Source organism: Chlorocebus sabaeus, chromosome 9, assembly GCF_047675955.1.
Source record: "Chlorocebus sabaeus isolate Y175 chromosome 9, mChlSab1.0.hap1, whole genome shotgun sequence".
Taxonomy (NCBI): Eukaryota; Metazoa; Chordata; class Mammalia; order Primates; family Cercopithecidae; genus Chlorocebus; species Chlorocebus sabaeus.
This window is the reverse complement of record NC_132912.1, coordinates 93,721,921-93,737,349: the sequence shown is the minus strand read 5'-3', so window position 1 is coordinate 93,737,349 and position 15,429 is coordinate 93,721,921. Positions and strand designations below refer to the sequence as shown.

Here is a 15,429-nt window from a genome sequence, read left to right as displayed (position 1 = left end):
GTTAGCGGAGGGATAGCATTAGGACAAACACCTAATGTAGATGACAGGTTGATGGGTGCAGCAAACCACCATGGCATGTGTATACCTATGTAACAAACCTGCATGTTCTGCACATGTATCCCAGAACTTAAAGTATAATGAAAAAGAAAAGGAAAAGAAAAGAAATCTGGAGGTTTGAGAGAATTAATACCCCAGTGAACAACCCTTGATCAAGGTGAACAAGAGCTCATGGCTAGTCCTCTGTACCATGTCTCACTCAGACAGTTCTGACATACTTTCTACCTAGCTCCTCAGAGTTTCTCCAGCAAGACCAGGGACCAGTTGCCCAAAATGGTAACCAGCCCAATAAAGCAGTAAATTTTATATCTCTATATAACATCTCCATATTGATAATTCTCAAGCATCTCTCAAGCATGGACTATTCCCCTAAATTTCAAACTCCTATATTCATACTACTTCCTCAACATGCCTTCCTGGAGGTCTAATAGACATCTCAAGCTCAATATGTCCAAAAACAAAACCTGATTCCTTCTCTTCCAAAACACGTCTCTCCCAAAGCCTTCCCCGCTTCGGTGCACGGCGGCTTCATCTCCCCATTTGCTCAGTGAAAAACCGTGGTTCATTCTTGACTCTTCTCATTTTCTCATATCCCACCACTTTTCCATCAGAAAATCTTGGTTGGTGTTACCTCCAAAACATACCCATTCTGTGTTCACCTTTTACACTTCCGCTTTACCCAGCCACAATAATCCTGACCTGTGTTATTGTTTTAGCCTTCTAATGGTCTCTGTGATTCCACCCTTGCTGCTTTGCCATCTTTTCTCAACATAGCAGCCAAAAGATCCTTTTTAAACATAAATAAAAGTGTCATTTAAATAAAAAATTGTCACTCCTCTATTCAAGCTCTCCAGGGATCTCTCATCTCATTCAGAATAATCCAAAGTATCAACGATCCAAAAAGTCCTACATGGCTGGGCATAGTAGCTTAAGCCTATAATCCCAGCACTTTGGGAGGCTAAGGCAAGTGGATCACCTGAGGTCAGGAGTTCAAGACCAGCCTGACCAACATGATGAAACCCTGTCTCAACTGAAAATATAAAAATTAGCCAGGCCTGGTGGCTAATGCCTGTAATCCCAGCCTCTCGGGAGGCTGAGGCAGGAGAATCGCTTGAACCCAGGAGGCGGAAGTTGCAGTGAGCGGAGATCACGTCATTGTACTCCAGCCTGAGCGACAACAGTGAAACTCCGTCTAAAAAAAAAAAAGTCCTAAGGGTCAGGCTGGATCATGGCTATAATCCCAGCACTTTGGGATACAAGGAGGGAGTATCCCTTGAACCCAGGAGCTTGAAGCCAGCCTCGGCAACATAGTGAGACTCTGTTTCTGCAAAAAATACAGAAGTTACCTGGGTGTGGTGGTGCGCATCTGTAATCCCAGCTACTTGGGAGGTTGAGATGGGGGCATCGCTTGAGCCCAGGAGATAAGGCTGCAGTGAGCAAAGGTTGTGCCATTGCACTCTGGTCTGGAGAAGAGAACGAGACTTGGTTTCTAAAGATAAACTCATAAATAAAAATTCCAACAGGATCTGGCCTTCAGTACTTCTCTTCTGTCTCTCCACTGCAGCCACACTGCCTCTCCACTATTCCTCAAATACGCTAAGCATGCTTTTGCCTCAGGGACTTTTCATGAGCAGTTCCCTCTGGCTGGAAGGCACTTTCTGCAGATATGTACATGGATTCCTCTTCCTTCAGGCCTGTGTTCAGCTGTTACCTCATCATCCTGTGTAACACGTAGCTACTTCTTACCTTGTTTTGTTTTCCTTCATGGTGCTTACTGCCATGCAGTATTTGCTTGTTTATATGTGTATTGTTTAGTTTCTCTCACTGGAGAATTTTCTCTCTTCCATGAGGAGTTCTGTAAGAGAAAGGGCTTAGTTTTGTTTACTGTTCTGTCCCTAGAACAATACTGGACACATTGTTAACATTCAACAGCCGAATGAAGGACACGTTAGGTGTTACTTATACTCCTCATTTGTCGAGAAGATACCTAAGGTGGCACGAGATGAGAATTTGGGTCTTTCAACTCTTCATTCAGTCATTTCCCTGGCACCCCCTGTGAACTTCGCTGCTGTTGTTGAGGCAGGAGCTCCAGATGAAGTGGGAAGATTCAGGCCCAGGTTTTCCCAGACCTCATGGGTCCTAGCTGTCATTGTTACAGCTGGAAACTGCATGTCTCTGTGGTTAGGCTATGGCTGTGTCTCCTGCACAGGAAGTCAGTTAACCATAGAGGTACTCAGAAAACAAACTGACAACCTATTTCTTCCCAGGTCATCTCAGAGCAGCTCAATTCTTTTACCAGTATGCAAAGGAAAGAGTGAGCTTTGGAAGGCTCTTTTCAGTAGACCTGGTCAAAATCTTAAGCTACTAGTCAAAGAGCATGAAATTCTGAAAATCAGAATTTAGTACAAAATCCAATGTAAACTGAGGGGATTTAACAAAATTTAGTGGAGAGTTTTAGTTCTACCAGTCATTTTCTCTTTAAAGTGTTAGTTAAAAAGAAATACCTGAAAAAAAATGCTATGGATATGAAAAAAGGTTTGAGAAGTTTGACTTCTAAATTCTCAGTGTCTTCACAGTTTTTTTCTTTCCCAAAAGCAGACATGTTTTGTTTTGTCTTCATATTGAAAGCTATTTTTTAGGCTTGGTGCAGTGGCCCACCCCTATAATCCCAGCACTTTGGGAGGCCAAGATGAGAGGATCGCTTTAGCCCAGGAGTTTGAGACCAGTCTGGGCAATATAATGAGGCCTTGTCTCTACGACAAATTTAAAAATTAGCCAAGCATGGTGGGGTGCACCTGTAGTCCCAGCTACTTGGGAGGCTGAGGTGGGAGGATCACTTGAGCCCAGGATGGGGAGGCTTCAGTGAGCTGAGATTGTGCCACTTCTCTCCAGCCTGGATAACAAAGCAAAATCCTGTCTTAAAAGAAAAATTACGTGACTAGAAATCAGGTAACTATTATCTAAAAGTGGTTATCTATTGCTGCATAACACACTATCCTTAAACTTAGTCATGTTAAATAAGGTCTTACTCTTCTTGTGATCTGTGGATTGGCTGGACAGTTCCTCTGCTTGCTGCCCTTGGACCTCATTTATGCAGTTGTAATCAGCAGAGAACTGGCTGTGCTTAGGATAGCGGTAGAAAAACTTTTTCTGTAAAGGGTTAGATAATAAATATTTTATGTTTTGATGGCCATTTGGTCTCTGTCACAAATATTCAAGTCTGCCGGTACAGCACAAAAGCAACCACAGACAATATGTAAACAGCAGTGTGACTGTGTTCCCATAAAGCTTTATTTGTGGACTCTAAAATTTGAATTTTATGTGATTTTCACATATCACAAAATATTCTTCTTCTTTTAATTTTTCTAACCATTCAAATTGTAAAAAAATTTCTTATGTTTGCAGGCCATACAAAAATAGGCAGTGGGCCAAATCTGGCCGCTAGTTTAGAAGGTCCACGGTAGTCTCAGTCACAGACCTGGCAGTTGCTGCTGGCTGGGGCGCCCTGGTTCCCCTCCACAAGGTCTTTCATCCTCCAGAAGGCTGAATTGGCTTTGTTCATGGCACTTTCAGGGCAGCATTCCAAGAGGCGGAAGGTAGAGGCTGCAAGACTTCTGAGGCTGGCTCCAGACCTCACTCAGCATCCCCACTGCTCCATTTTAGTCAGAGTAAGTCACGAGTCCTGCCCGGACTCGAGGGATGAGGGAACTGACTCTACCTCATGATGAGATGAGCTGTGAAATATTGTGGCTGAGTTTTTCAGTTTACCACAGTGAGTAATTGTCATGGGTTTACTGGTGTCTCCCCTTCATTTTTGAAGTCCTCAGCTCCAGTAGCTCTGTTTTTGAAAACACAGTTGTGACAGATGTGATTTGTTAAGAATAAGTCACACTAGACTATGGTGGGCCCTAATCCAATATGACTAGTGTCCTTATTCAAAGGGAAAATTTGGAAACAGACACGCACACAGGGAGAACACCATGTGACCCCAAAGGCAGAGATCGGGGTGATGTGTCTGTAAGCCGAGGAATGCCAGTTTCTTAGTTTGCTAGGACTGCTGTAACAAAGTATAGCTGTCCCTCAGTATTCTGGGGGAATTTGTTCTAGGACTTCCCTCAGATACCAAAATTCATGGATGCACAAGTCTCCTATAGAAATGGTGCAGTATTTGCAAATAATTTACCTATATCCTCCTGTATACTTTAAATCATCTCTAGATTATTTATCATACCTAATACAATGCAAATGCCACGTAAATAATAGTTACACTGTATTGTTTAGGGAATAATGACCAAAAAAAGTCTATACATGTTCAGTACATACACAACCATCAAATTTTTTTCTGAATATTTTTGATCTGTGGTTGGTTAAGCCCCTGGATATGAAGGGCCGACTGTGCCACAACCTGGGTACTTAAATAACAGAAATTTACTTTCTCACAGTTCTGGAAGCTAGATGTCTGAGATCAAGGTGTCAGTGGGGTTTGTTGCTTCTGAGGGCTGTGGGAGAAAGATCTGTTTCAGGTGTCTCTACTTGTTTTGTGGATGGCTTGTTTTCTTCTTGTGTCTTTAAATCATCATTCGTCTGTATGAGTCTGAATCCAAATTTATTTTTCTTGTAAGGACACCATTCATATTGGAGTAGAGTTCACCATAATGACCTCATTTTAACTTGATTAACTCTGTAAAGATCTTCTCTTCAAATGAAGTCTTATTCTGAGGTTTTGAGGGTTAGAACTTTAAAATGTGAATTTTGTAGAGACCCATAACATCTAGGAAACTATCAGGAACTAGGAGAAAGGCATAGAACGATTCTTCGTTACTGCCCTTAAAAGGAACCAATCCTGCTAATGTCTTGATCTTAGACTTCTAGCCTCCCGGCTGTAAGAAAACAAATTTCTATTGTGTAAATACCCTGTTTGTGGTACTTTGTTATGGTGACCCTAGGAAATTAGATTGTAAACATAAGCAAAAAGGCAGTTTTTTAAGAGTTGAAACTCTAACTGGATATCAACTAAAGGTTTCACCACATTGACAATTTGAAGTTTATCACCCAGATGCCACTATTCAAATCTGTTAACACATAAAACTATTCCAAAAGTCAATTTGAGAGATTTTACATGTGTTAGTTACAAATACTAAGAATTTTCACGTTTCATACTTTTCCAAAACAGGAATTCAGACCATAATATTCTTGATTTTAATTTATATTCTCACACAAACATGAAAACATAAGTGGAAGCTGACAGTCAAAGACCAAAATGTTTAGGGATTAAAAAGGGGTTGTTGAACTTAAATGTAAAATCCAAAACTATAAAAACCCTAGAAGAAAACCTAGGCAATACCATTCAGGACACAGGCATGGGCAAAGATTTCAAGGCAAAAATGCCAAAAGCAATTGCAATGCAAGCAAAAATTGACAAATGGGATCTAATTAAACTAAAGAACTTCTGCACAGCAAAATAAAGTGTCATCATAGTGAAGAGACAACCTATAGAATGGAAGAAAAATTTTGTAATCTATCCATCTAACAAAAGTCTAATATTCAGAGTCTACAAGGAGCTTAAGCAAATTTGCCAGAAAGAAAACCCCATTAAAAAGTGGGCAAAGGACATGAACAGACACTTATCAAAAGAAAACATTCATGCAGTGAAAAAAATAGGAAAATAAGCTCAACATCACTGATCATCAGAGAAATGCAAATCAAAACCACAAGGAGATACCGTCTCATGCCAATCAGAATGGCTTATTAAAAAGTCAAGAAACAACAGATGCTGATGAGGCTACAGAGAAAAAGGAACGCTTTTACACTGTTTGGTGGGAGTGTAAATTAGTTCAACCATTGTGGAAGACAGTGTGGTGATTCCTTAAAGATCTAGAACCAGAAATACCATTTGACCCAGCAATCCCATTACTGGGTATATACTCAAAGGAATATAAACCATTCTTTTTATAAAGATACATGCACACATATGTTCATTGCAGCACCATTCGCAAGAGCAAAGACATAGAATCAACCCAAATGCCCATCAATAATAGACTGGATAAAGAAAATATGGTACACATAAACAATGGAATATTATGCAGCCATAAAAAGGAATGAAATCATGTCCTTTGCAGGGACATGGATGAAGCGGGAGGCCATTATTCTCAGCAAACTAACACAGGAACAGAAAACCAAACACCGCATATTCTCACTTATAAATGGAGCTGAACGATGAGAACACATGCACACAAGGAAGGGAACACCACACACTGGGGCCTGTTGGGAGTGGTGGGAGAGGGAGCATCAGGAAGAATAGCTAATGGATGTTGTGCTTAATATCTAAGTGATGGGGTGATCTGTGCAGCAAACCACCATGGCACACACTTAGCTATGTAACAAACCGATTTATCCTGTACATGTAACCCATAATTTTAAAACAAAGTTGAAGAAAAGAAAAAAGAAAGGGGGAAAAAGGAGGCTTTTGGTAACACCAATCTAACTTAATTTAATAGCTGGAAAAAAATGGCATTTAAAAGATTTATGGCCAGGTGTGGTGGCTCACACCTGTAATCCCAGCACTTTGGGAGGCCAAGGCAGGCAGATCACGAGGTCAAGAGATCGAGACCATCCTGGCCAACATGGTGAAACCTGGTCTCTACTAAAAATGCAAAACTTAGCTGGGCATGGTGGCACATGCCTGTAGTCCCAGCTACTCAGGAGGCTGAAGCAGGAGAATTGCTTGAACCCAGGAGGCGGAGGTTGCAGTGAGTGGAGATCGCATCACTGCACTCCAGCATGGTGACAGAGCAAGACTCTGTCTTAATTTTTTTAAAAAATTATGAATTATCTAAAGCCAGGAAGTTAGACAGAGTGGTAGGTGATTTACTGGGACCCAGGCTAGGTAAATACTGTGATCTTGTTAACGTTAACCTAATGCTCTTTCAACTAGCTTCTCGCCTTTTTAATTCAATTCAGAAAAGTAATACTGTATATTTTAATTTCAATTTAGGGTTCATAAAGTTTTTTCTTTTTTTTTTTTTTTCTTTCTTTCTTTCTTTTTTTTTTTTTTTAGACGAAGTCTTGCTCTGTTGTCAGGGTGGAATGCAGTGGCACGATCTTGGCTCACTGCAACCTCTGCCTCCCGGGCTCAAGTGATTCTCCTGCCTCAGCCTCCTGAGTAGCTGGGACTACAGGCACGCACAACCATGCACGGCTAATTTTTTGTATTTTAGTAGAGACGGGATTTCACCATGTTGGCCAGGCTGGCTGCACTCCTGACCTCGTTATCCACCCGCCTCAGCTGCTGAAAGTGCTGGGATTACAGGCATGAGCCACTGCACCCAGCCTAATGATTTTTAACATATCTATTTTCATCTTTGTTCTGAATACTAGGATTTATTGTCTCAATTTTGTAGATAAGAAAATTGAAGATCAAGATCACTCAACATAATCAATTTAAGTGACAAAGCTTGCACCCAGGTCCTCAGATTCCAAACTCAGTCTGCTTCCTACTACACTTCTGCAACCTCCCTAATACTGAACAAAAGCATCTCAGAACTTAAAGCCGATTGGACCACAAAATCAGGTAAATCAGATCTTGCATTAAGTTGTGAAACCAAAGCTTCACTGTAAAAGCTCAATGATGAGTATCCTTAAAAACATTTTTTTAAATAAAAGCAATCTTGTGCTTTCTTTGATAAAACAAACAATCAAAATACAATCTCAAATTTCTGCCATGGATGTGATGAGAGGTGTGTGGACTCTTATTTCATGGCATGAAAAGGCAGCTATGATGGAGAATACTCCTCACCAGGTAGGGTTTTGAAACATTTTGTGTTTATGTGGCAGGCCAGTGTTACCCACTGTTGTCATAGTGTTGCCTTTTCCAAACTGTGAGATGGCACCAGTGGCTTCACTCCTCAGTTTACCAGAGTGCTCCAATCCTCAAGGGCTCCAGCTAAGCCAGAACTATCAGTATTTTCTCACTTCTCATAACAGCATTATAGACCTGGGTTTAATGAAGAGCGTGGTATACAGACTAGCAGATCTAACTTGGAATTCTGGTTCTTCCACTTGTTAGCTGGGACAATATTGTCTAGTTATTTATCTCTGTGAGCCTCAGGGTTCTCATCTATAAAATGTGAGTGATAACAGAGATCCTAGCACTATACTCGGCACATATTATTAATCTAAAGTATATGATTAGCTGGAAGGCCTATCTAAATCATTAAAGCAATTGGGGGAAGAGCACTGGACAGTGGTAGTCATTGGTGTTCATTCTTCGACCACTTTGTGTACATCTCAGACCATTTTTGTTTTGGAAGTTGTTAACATATTGTATCCCTTTTACCAGCTAAAGGATCATGTTCTCCTTTCTGTTTTGGCTTCTAGGGAGCCAAAATTGGTGGCCTAACCATAATGGCATTGCAGGACTGAAAGTCCTGTGGATTTTTGACCTGATATTCCCTTTTGCTTGATTGTTATTCTATTCAGTTTATATTTCTTCTGGGTCTAGTTTTCATTCTCTGTTTTGTTAAATGGCTTCTTATTAGCTCTTTTAAATCCATTGTGGGACAAAATCAAGTATGTAACTGGGTTATGGAAGAATCTCAACTTCTTGGAGGACAGACATGAAACATTTTAATTTCTTTCACTACCTGTTCCCAAGTCCCAGTTATACTCCATCAAATCATTCTTTATGCTTTAACATCATCTTAGGTATAATTAACATCTTTCATGACGTTTGCTTCACTTTCAGCAGTTAAAATGTAGTCTGGGCGAGGCAAAGTGATTCGTGCTTTTATAATCCCAGCATTTTGGGAGGCTGAGGTGGGAGGATTGCTTGAGCTCAGGAGTTTGAGATCATCCTGGGCAATATAGGAAGATCCTGTCTCTACCAAAAAAAAAAAAAAAAAAATTAGCCAGGCATGGTGGCACGTGGATCCCATGTAGTCCCAGCTATTCAGGAGGTTAAGGTGGAAGGATTGCTTGAGCCTGGGAGGTTGTGACTATAGTGAGCTGTGATTGTGCCATGGCACTTCCTGGGTGACAGAGTGAGACCCTGTTTCAAAAAAAAAAAAAAAGAGAGAGAGAGAGAGAGAAAGTTCTGGTACAGCACAAAACTTCAATTTACTATGTTTTCAAAGCCTCTCCGCTCCTCAGGGCTCCCACTCCCTCATTGGGTTGGGGTAGGGAAGAGGGAGGGAGAAAGAATCAACTTGTTTTTAATGGCTACTGAGGAGCCAGCACACTCTAGCCAATGTCCATGCCCCCAGTGTGACGGAGTTCATGCAGCAGTTCTTTGGAGACCCTTAAAGGCCCTTTCCCCTCCCTTGCTGCCTAATTCCCTGACCAGGAGATCCAACTCCAGCCCCACCTCATCTGCTTCCCTGCTCCCCGCCCACCTCTGCTCCACAGGGGCCCTGTGTGCAACATCCTCTTGTTGTAGTGCATCTTCATCAAGAGACAACCCTCCTGGGTGGGATAATAGCAAGATGGCTCAAGCCAGTTCTCTGTGATGCCCTGTGTCCAATGGTCCCATGGGAAACTCATGCTCATTGTCACACCCAGTGGTAGGTATGCAGCTGCTGCACCACCTGTCTCCACCTCCACGTCTCTCCAAGTCTCTGACGCTGATGCAGAAGAGCAAGTCTGCTGTGGATACCCAATCACGGGAAGGATGACCATCTCTCAGACTCCCCTTCTTCTGCCTGTCTTTTTACATAGTGGGCAGTGCTCCTCAGTGAGGGTCACACTATCTCCTAGGGACATTTTGGAAATATGCAGAGCTGTTATTGGTTGTCACAGTGATTGGGGGATCTTCCGATACTTAATGGGCCAGGGATTCCAGACATCCTGCAATGCACAAGACAATTCCACATGGAGAATCAACTCACATTTACACATCTTTCTGGTGTCCTCCCAGATATTTTATAATGACATAGGCCTATAACTCAATTCCATTTTATGTAAAAAACACAAGGTATTTTTGTATGGCTTTGATATACATTGAATTTTCCAAAAACATAACTACCATGTAAATCAAGGGAAGATTATACAGTACTTGTTACTTTTGGAAACTTACCAAAGACTGTTCACCTTTCGAACAATCACTTTGCTGATGGCAAAGCCAGTTGTGCTGTTTAAGTTGTCAAAATATCAGTCTGCATTTTATCTGTTCAGTTGGCAAAAAGTCTAGGTAAAAAAACAAATTTATTTACCCATTATTTCAATATGTATAAAGACAAAGTGTTGATGATATTCAACTTTATATTGACTTCTTTTCTTATCAATGCAAACTTATTCGTTACGAACAGGCCCACACCACTGACTACTTCGTTATGTCTCCTACAGTTGTGGTGCCCCAGGAAACACATATTATTTTAATAAGTTACCTCTCCTTTATTTATATTATCTCTATAAAGTTAGGGATTATATTGGCTTTGGGAGAAAATTATATACATATATAATTTTTTAATAGAAAGTTTTATTGTCTATCCATTACATTTCAATTTGCAAATTGGCATTGCATGACATTTGTCACTAAATGAAGACCTGCAGTCCAATGGGTTTGATAGTCATTGATATAGACTGAGAAAGGAGGATGAAAGGGGTGATTACCTTTGCACCATCTCTTCCTTGTGGTACAATTTTTATATCATCTCCTTGTGGTACAGTTTTTGGCCCCACATCTTACCATGTGTGGATGCTGTCTTTGCTTTTTAGCTATAGGTCCCAGAGACCAAAACTAGGACAAGAAGACAAGTACCCCTCAATGTCCTGTGATAGGTATAAATTAGCTGATGATATTTGCTATTATTAATGTGTTGGTGATTTCGGGGAGGATATTGGGAATATGAGATAGAAAGGTGCTATTTTCCCTCTCAAGAATTCCAGTTCCTTCCTGTTTTATTTCTACTTTTCACTTTGTAATACATTAGTCACCAGGCCTATTTTATTACCTACTTTGGTTCAGGTATATTTAGTTCAATTCAGTTTACTCCAATTCCAGTTTGGGCGGAATCAATTGAGTTCCATAAGCATGTGTGCCAAGTCTATGTGGAGTAATATGAGGCTTCTACACGACTGAACAAGACAGTGTCATCAGCTGACCTTAGATGGTTTACAGTCCTGTGGGAGAGATGGGGTAGAATAAAACTCCTTCTCAAAGGCAGGAGGATTAGCTCAGGGCAGGGGTGGGAGAGGTCAGTGTTGGCAATGGTGAGAGTCAGGGAAGGAGAGAGAAAGGCAGGTGTCAGGGGAGGCTGAGCATTCTTAAGTGGAAGCTACATCTTGCACCAATCCCAGCTTTCTCTGTCCTCTCTGTTACGTTTGCTTAACACCTTCTGTCCCCGACTCATAAGGGACTCTGGGACTTAGAGTCGAGCAAGCATGAGCATGGAAAAGCCTAAATCCCAGGTTTAAAGTACTATGAAAAGAGATCTGGACAACTTCTCAAAATGCTGTTTTGTTCTGACTGTCATCAACTTTCTGAGAGAACCTGCAGAAGTCTCAGAATTTCTGAGTTAGGCCTCCATTTCCTTTTCTATAGAATTAAGGGGCTGCACTAAATAGATGAGAGATGACATCACTGTGGCAAGGATGCTGTCACTCCTCATGCTGGTGTAGGTGCAGACATGCTTAATCAACAGCGATACTTTTTCTTTTTCTTTTTTTAAGTTCTCTTTTGGAGACAGGGTCTTGCTGTGGTGCCTAGCCTGGAGTGCAGTGGTGCTTTCACAGCTCGCTGCAGCCTCCATCTCCTGGGCTCAAGTGATCCTCCCACCTCAGTCTCCTAAGTAGCTGGGACTACAGGTGTGTGCCACCACGACTGCCTAATTTTAAATTTTTGTAGAGATACAGTCTCACCACATTGCATAGGCTGGTTATGAACTCCTGAGCTCAGCCAATCCTCCAGCCTCAGACTCCCAAAGTGCTGGGATTATAGGTGTGAGCCACCATGCCCGGCCTGTGACACCTTTTCTTGCTGAGTCTTAATACATCCTAGGACTATTTTCTCCCAAATAGCACCACACAGGCCAGTCATGATCAATTGACCAGAGTTGGCTCAGGAGCAGGAGCTCAAAGGGCATTGAGGAAGGAGTCAAACCCTTCTTAGGCCCAAGTCTTGGCTCTGTCAGTTACCAGTTATGAGACCTTGACCAAGTCAGTTAACCAACTTGGGTGTTAGTCTCTTTTTCTGCTAAAATGGAAACAATAACCTCTAAGTCACAGAGTTTTAGAAAAGATCATCTGAGATCACAGATATCAGGCTTTGCAAATGGTATAGGGTTGGACTAATCTAAATAGTTCTTGCTACTCTATGGTCTCTGTAACATCCTGTGCAGGATTTACTATATAGACTTACTGTACAGGCCCAGGGGAGAGTAAGCAGGCTATCCATCTAAGACATTTGTTGCCAATTTTCTGCCAGTTTTCAGTTCATTTTCTTTCTCTAGTTGGAGTCAGAGTAGCGAGCCTGGCATGAGGCAGGTATTTGAAAACACAGACTATAAGGCCAGCTGACTTGGGTTTGAATCCAAGATCTCCTCCTTCCTAGCTGTGTGATTTTCAAAAAACCACTTTAACACATGAGGCTCAGTTTCTTCATCTGTAATATGGGGGAAAATAATAGATTTGCATTAAAGAGTTACTGGGAGATTTAAATGAGCACATTGAACATTTATCCCAGGGCTTGCCATGTATTGTAAGTGCTCAGTAAATGGTACCAAATAGATTAGGTTGAAGGAAAAGTTCCATTACAGTGTTTAGAATTTGTCCTGGGTGGAAAGTTTTACACCCTACATAACCTTTCCAGAAGATGTTTAGACCTTTTGTAATAATTTCAAGAGTCGGCCAGGCACGGTGGCTCAAGCCTGTAATCCCAGCACTTTGGGAGGCCGAGACGGGCGGATCACGAGGTCAGGAGATCGAGACCATCCTGGCTAACACGGTGAAACCCCGTCTCTACTAAAAAAATACAAAAAACTAGCCGGGCGAGGTGGCGGGCGCCTGTAGACCCAGCTACTCGGGAGGCTGAGGCAGGAGAATGGCGTAAACCCGGGAGGCGGAGCTTGCAGTGAGCAGAGATCCGGCCACTGCACTCCAGCCTGGGCAACAGAGCGAGACTCTGTCTCAAAAAAAAAAATAATAATAATTTCAAGAGTCATGAATTTAAGGGAAAGGCATCTCTGCTTTTCTGGCTTAGACTCCCCTACAAAATAAAGCATGAAAAAAGGAAACATGGAAAAATGGAGCTGAATCCTTGCCATTCTGCTCTCTAGCCTGTCTTTCTGCCGTGCAGCTGCAGCTGTCTTCTGTGACCAAAGTTGTTGCGGCCCATTCTGAAGATTTTCTGCAGTTCTAGAAGAATTCAGTAAAGAATGAATTTCCTAAAAGAATTCCATGAAGGAATGCTTAATTAATCAAAGCTCTTTAATCAAAAAGTTATTTCCCCATAGGTTGGTTGAAAGTTTCTCAGCCAGTCTTTTGCTCAAGCATAACCCTGGAAAAATACTTCTCAGGTGGGTTAAATCTCAGGCAAACAAAATTATCCTTTATCCTGCACTCTAAAGAATAAGAAATTGTAGTATTCTAGAAAGTTCCTGGCATTAGCCACAGAAGGAAATTATAGGAATTCTTGACATTTCAGAACTTTGATGTGGCAATTTCTTTGAACATTCTTTTAAAAGGAGAGGTTTTTTAAAGATATTTCAATAGTTTCATTGTTGTACCTGAGCTTTCCTTATCCAGAGGACTTGCTCTAATTATCTGAGTGATACTAAGGAAAATGGTTTCCCTTCCAGTAAGGGCACAGCAAAGTGATTATAACAGAGACATGAATGTAAATTGCTGTGGGATGGAAAATTGACTGTATTGTAACAAGTGGCAACTGACAGCAGAGAGCCTTTGCTGCCTTTTATGAACGGGACTCTGGCTGGATCACTCTGTCTCTTCCTGAACTTAAGTGTCTGGATATAAGGTGGGCCAGTGTTTGTGACAGCTCTGAGTTTGCCAACGACTGTGCTGGGGGCGAGCATTGCCTAGCTGCCATGATCTCAACTCCGCCTGAAACCCATGACCATATTTGGGCCTCCTTAATGCTCACTCCATCAATAGAAAATGCATCACAGCAGCAAGGGCAGCAACCACCACCAGAGTAGAAGAAAGGCAAAAGGAAGGCAGGGAGATGGAGAGAGAAAGAAAGAAGGGCAGACAGCCAGAGACAGATGGGGAGAAATACACGGAGACCCATGGAGAGATGCTCAGAGAGAGAAAAGACCTACCTAGTGGCAGACACACAGGAAATGAAACAGAGGCAGACAGCTAGACCAGAGAGAGGAGGAAGTGAAGAGAGAATACCAGGAATAAAGAGGGAGAGATAGAAAGACCAAAAGTAGTATCTGTCTGTCTATCTATCTGTCTATCTATCTTCTATCTGTTATCTATCTATCTATCTATCTAGCTAGCTAGCTAGCTAGCTATCTATCTATCATCTAGCTAGCTAGCAATCATCTATCATCTATCTATCTATCTCTCTGTGTATCTGTCTGTATTAGTTCGTTTTCATGCTACTGATAAAGACATACCCAAGACTGGGAGGAAAAAGAGGTTTAATTGGACTTACAGTTCCACATGGCTGGAGAGGTCTCATAATCACGGCAGAGGGTGAAAGACACTTATTATATGGCAGCAGCAAGAGAGAATGAGGAAGAAGAGAAAGTGGAAACCCCTGATAAACCCATCAGATTTTGTGAGACTTATTCACTATCACAAGAGTAGCATGGGAAAGACCGGCCCTCATGATTATCTACCTCCCCCTGGGTCCTTCCCACAACATGTGAGAATTCTAGGAGATACAATTCAAGTCGAGATTTGAATGGGGACACAGCCGAACCATATCACTATCTATCTATGTATCTATCTATCTATGTATCTATCTATCTATGTATCTATGTATCTATCTATCTATCTATCTATCTATCTATCTATCTATCTATGACTTATCTATTATCTAAATGTCATTTATCTATCTATTTTCTATCTACCCATTTAGATATACATAAATATATCTACATGCATGTTTATTCAACCCATTCACACACCAAAAAACTTGCTGACCAACGACCTAGTAGGGTCTCAACTCCGCATTCCCCCAGAGTTCGTAGATATGCATTTGCTTAGGATGTAGAACATAAGGTACTAGTGAGCTCAGCTGCAACAACTCCCTTTCAAGAATAGGGTTCATGCCTCAGTACGTCTGACAAAGGATCTGGAAGAAAAAAGCCCTCTTTGCTTGGAAAATTATTATCCAGTACTTCTAACCAATTCCTTATGTCTAATTTAGACTTTTCAGAATTAAAAAATGCTAGATTAGCCCTTAGTAGT

At 41.5% G+C, this 15,429-nt stretch overlaps 1 long non-coding RNA gene across 1 annotated transcript in view; it reads right to left on the bottom strand.

Annotated features, from left to right (window-relative positions):
* The window catches only part of LOC140712513 (uncharacterized), a 43,815-nt gene extending 41,661 nt beyond the window's left edge, over window positions 1-2,154 (bottom strand). Inside the window, exons 1-3 of the long non-coding RNA XR_012094116.1 lie at window positions 2,045-2,154; window positions 1,804-1,912; window positions 1,404-1,520 (exon numbers count right to left, since the gene is read on the bottom strand). This is a non-coding gene — a long non-coding RNA (uncharacterized lncRNA). The remainder of the gene's footprint in view (window positions 1-1,403; window positions 1,521-1,803; window positions 1,913-2,044) is intronic.
* Between the last annotated feature and the right edge of the window lie 13,275 nt (window positions 2,155-15,429).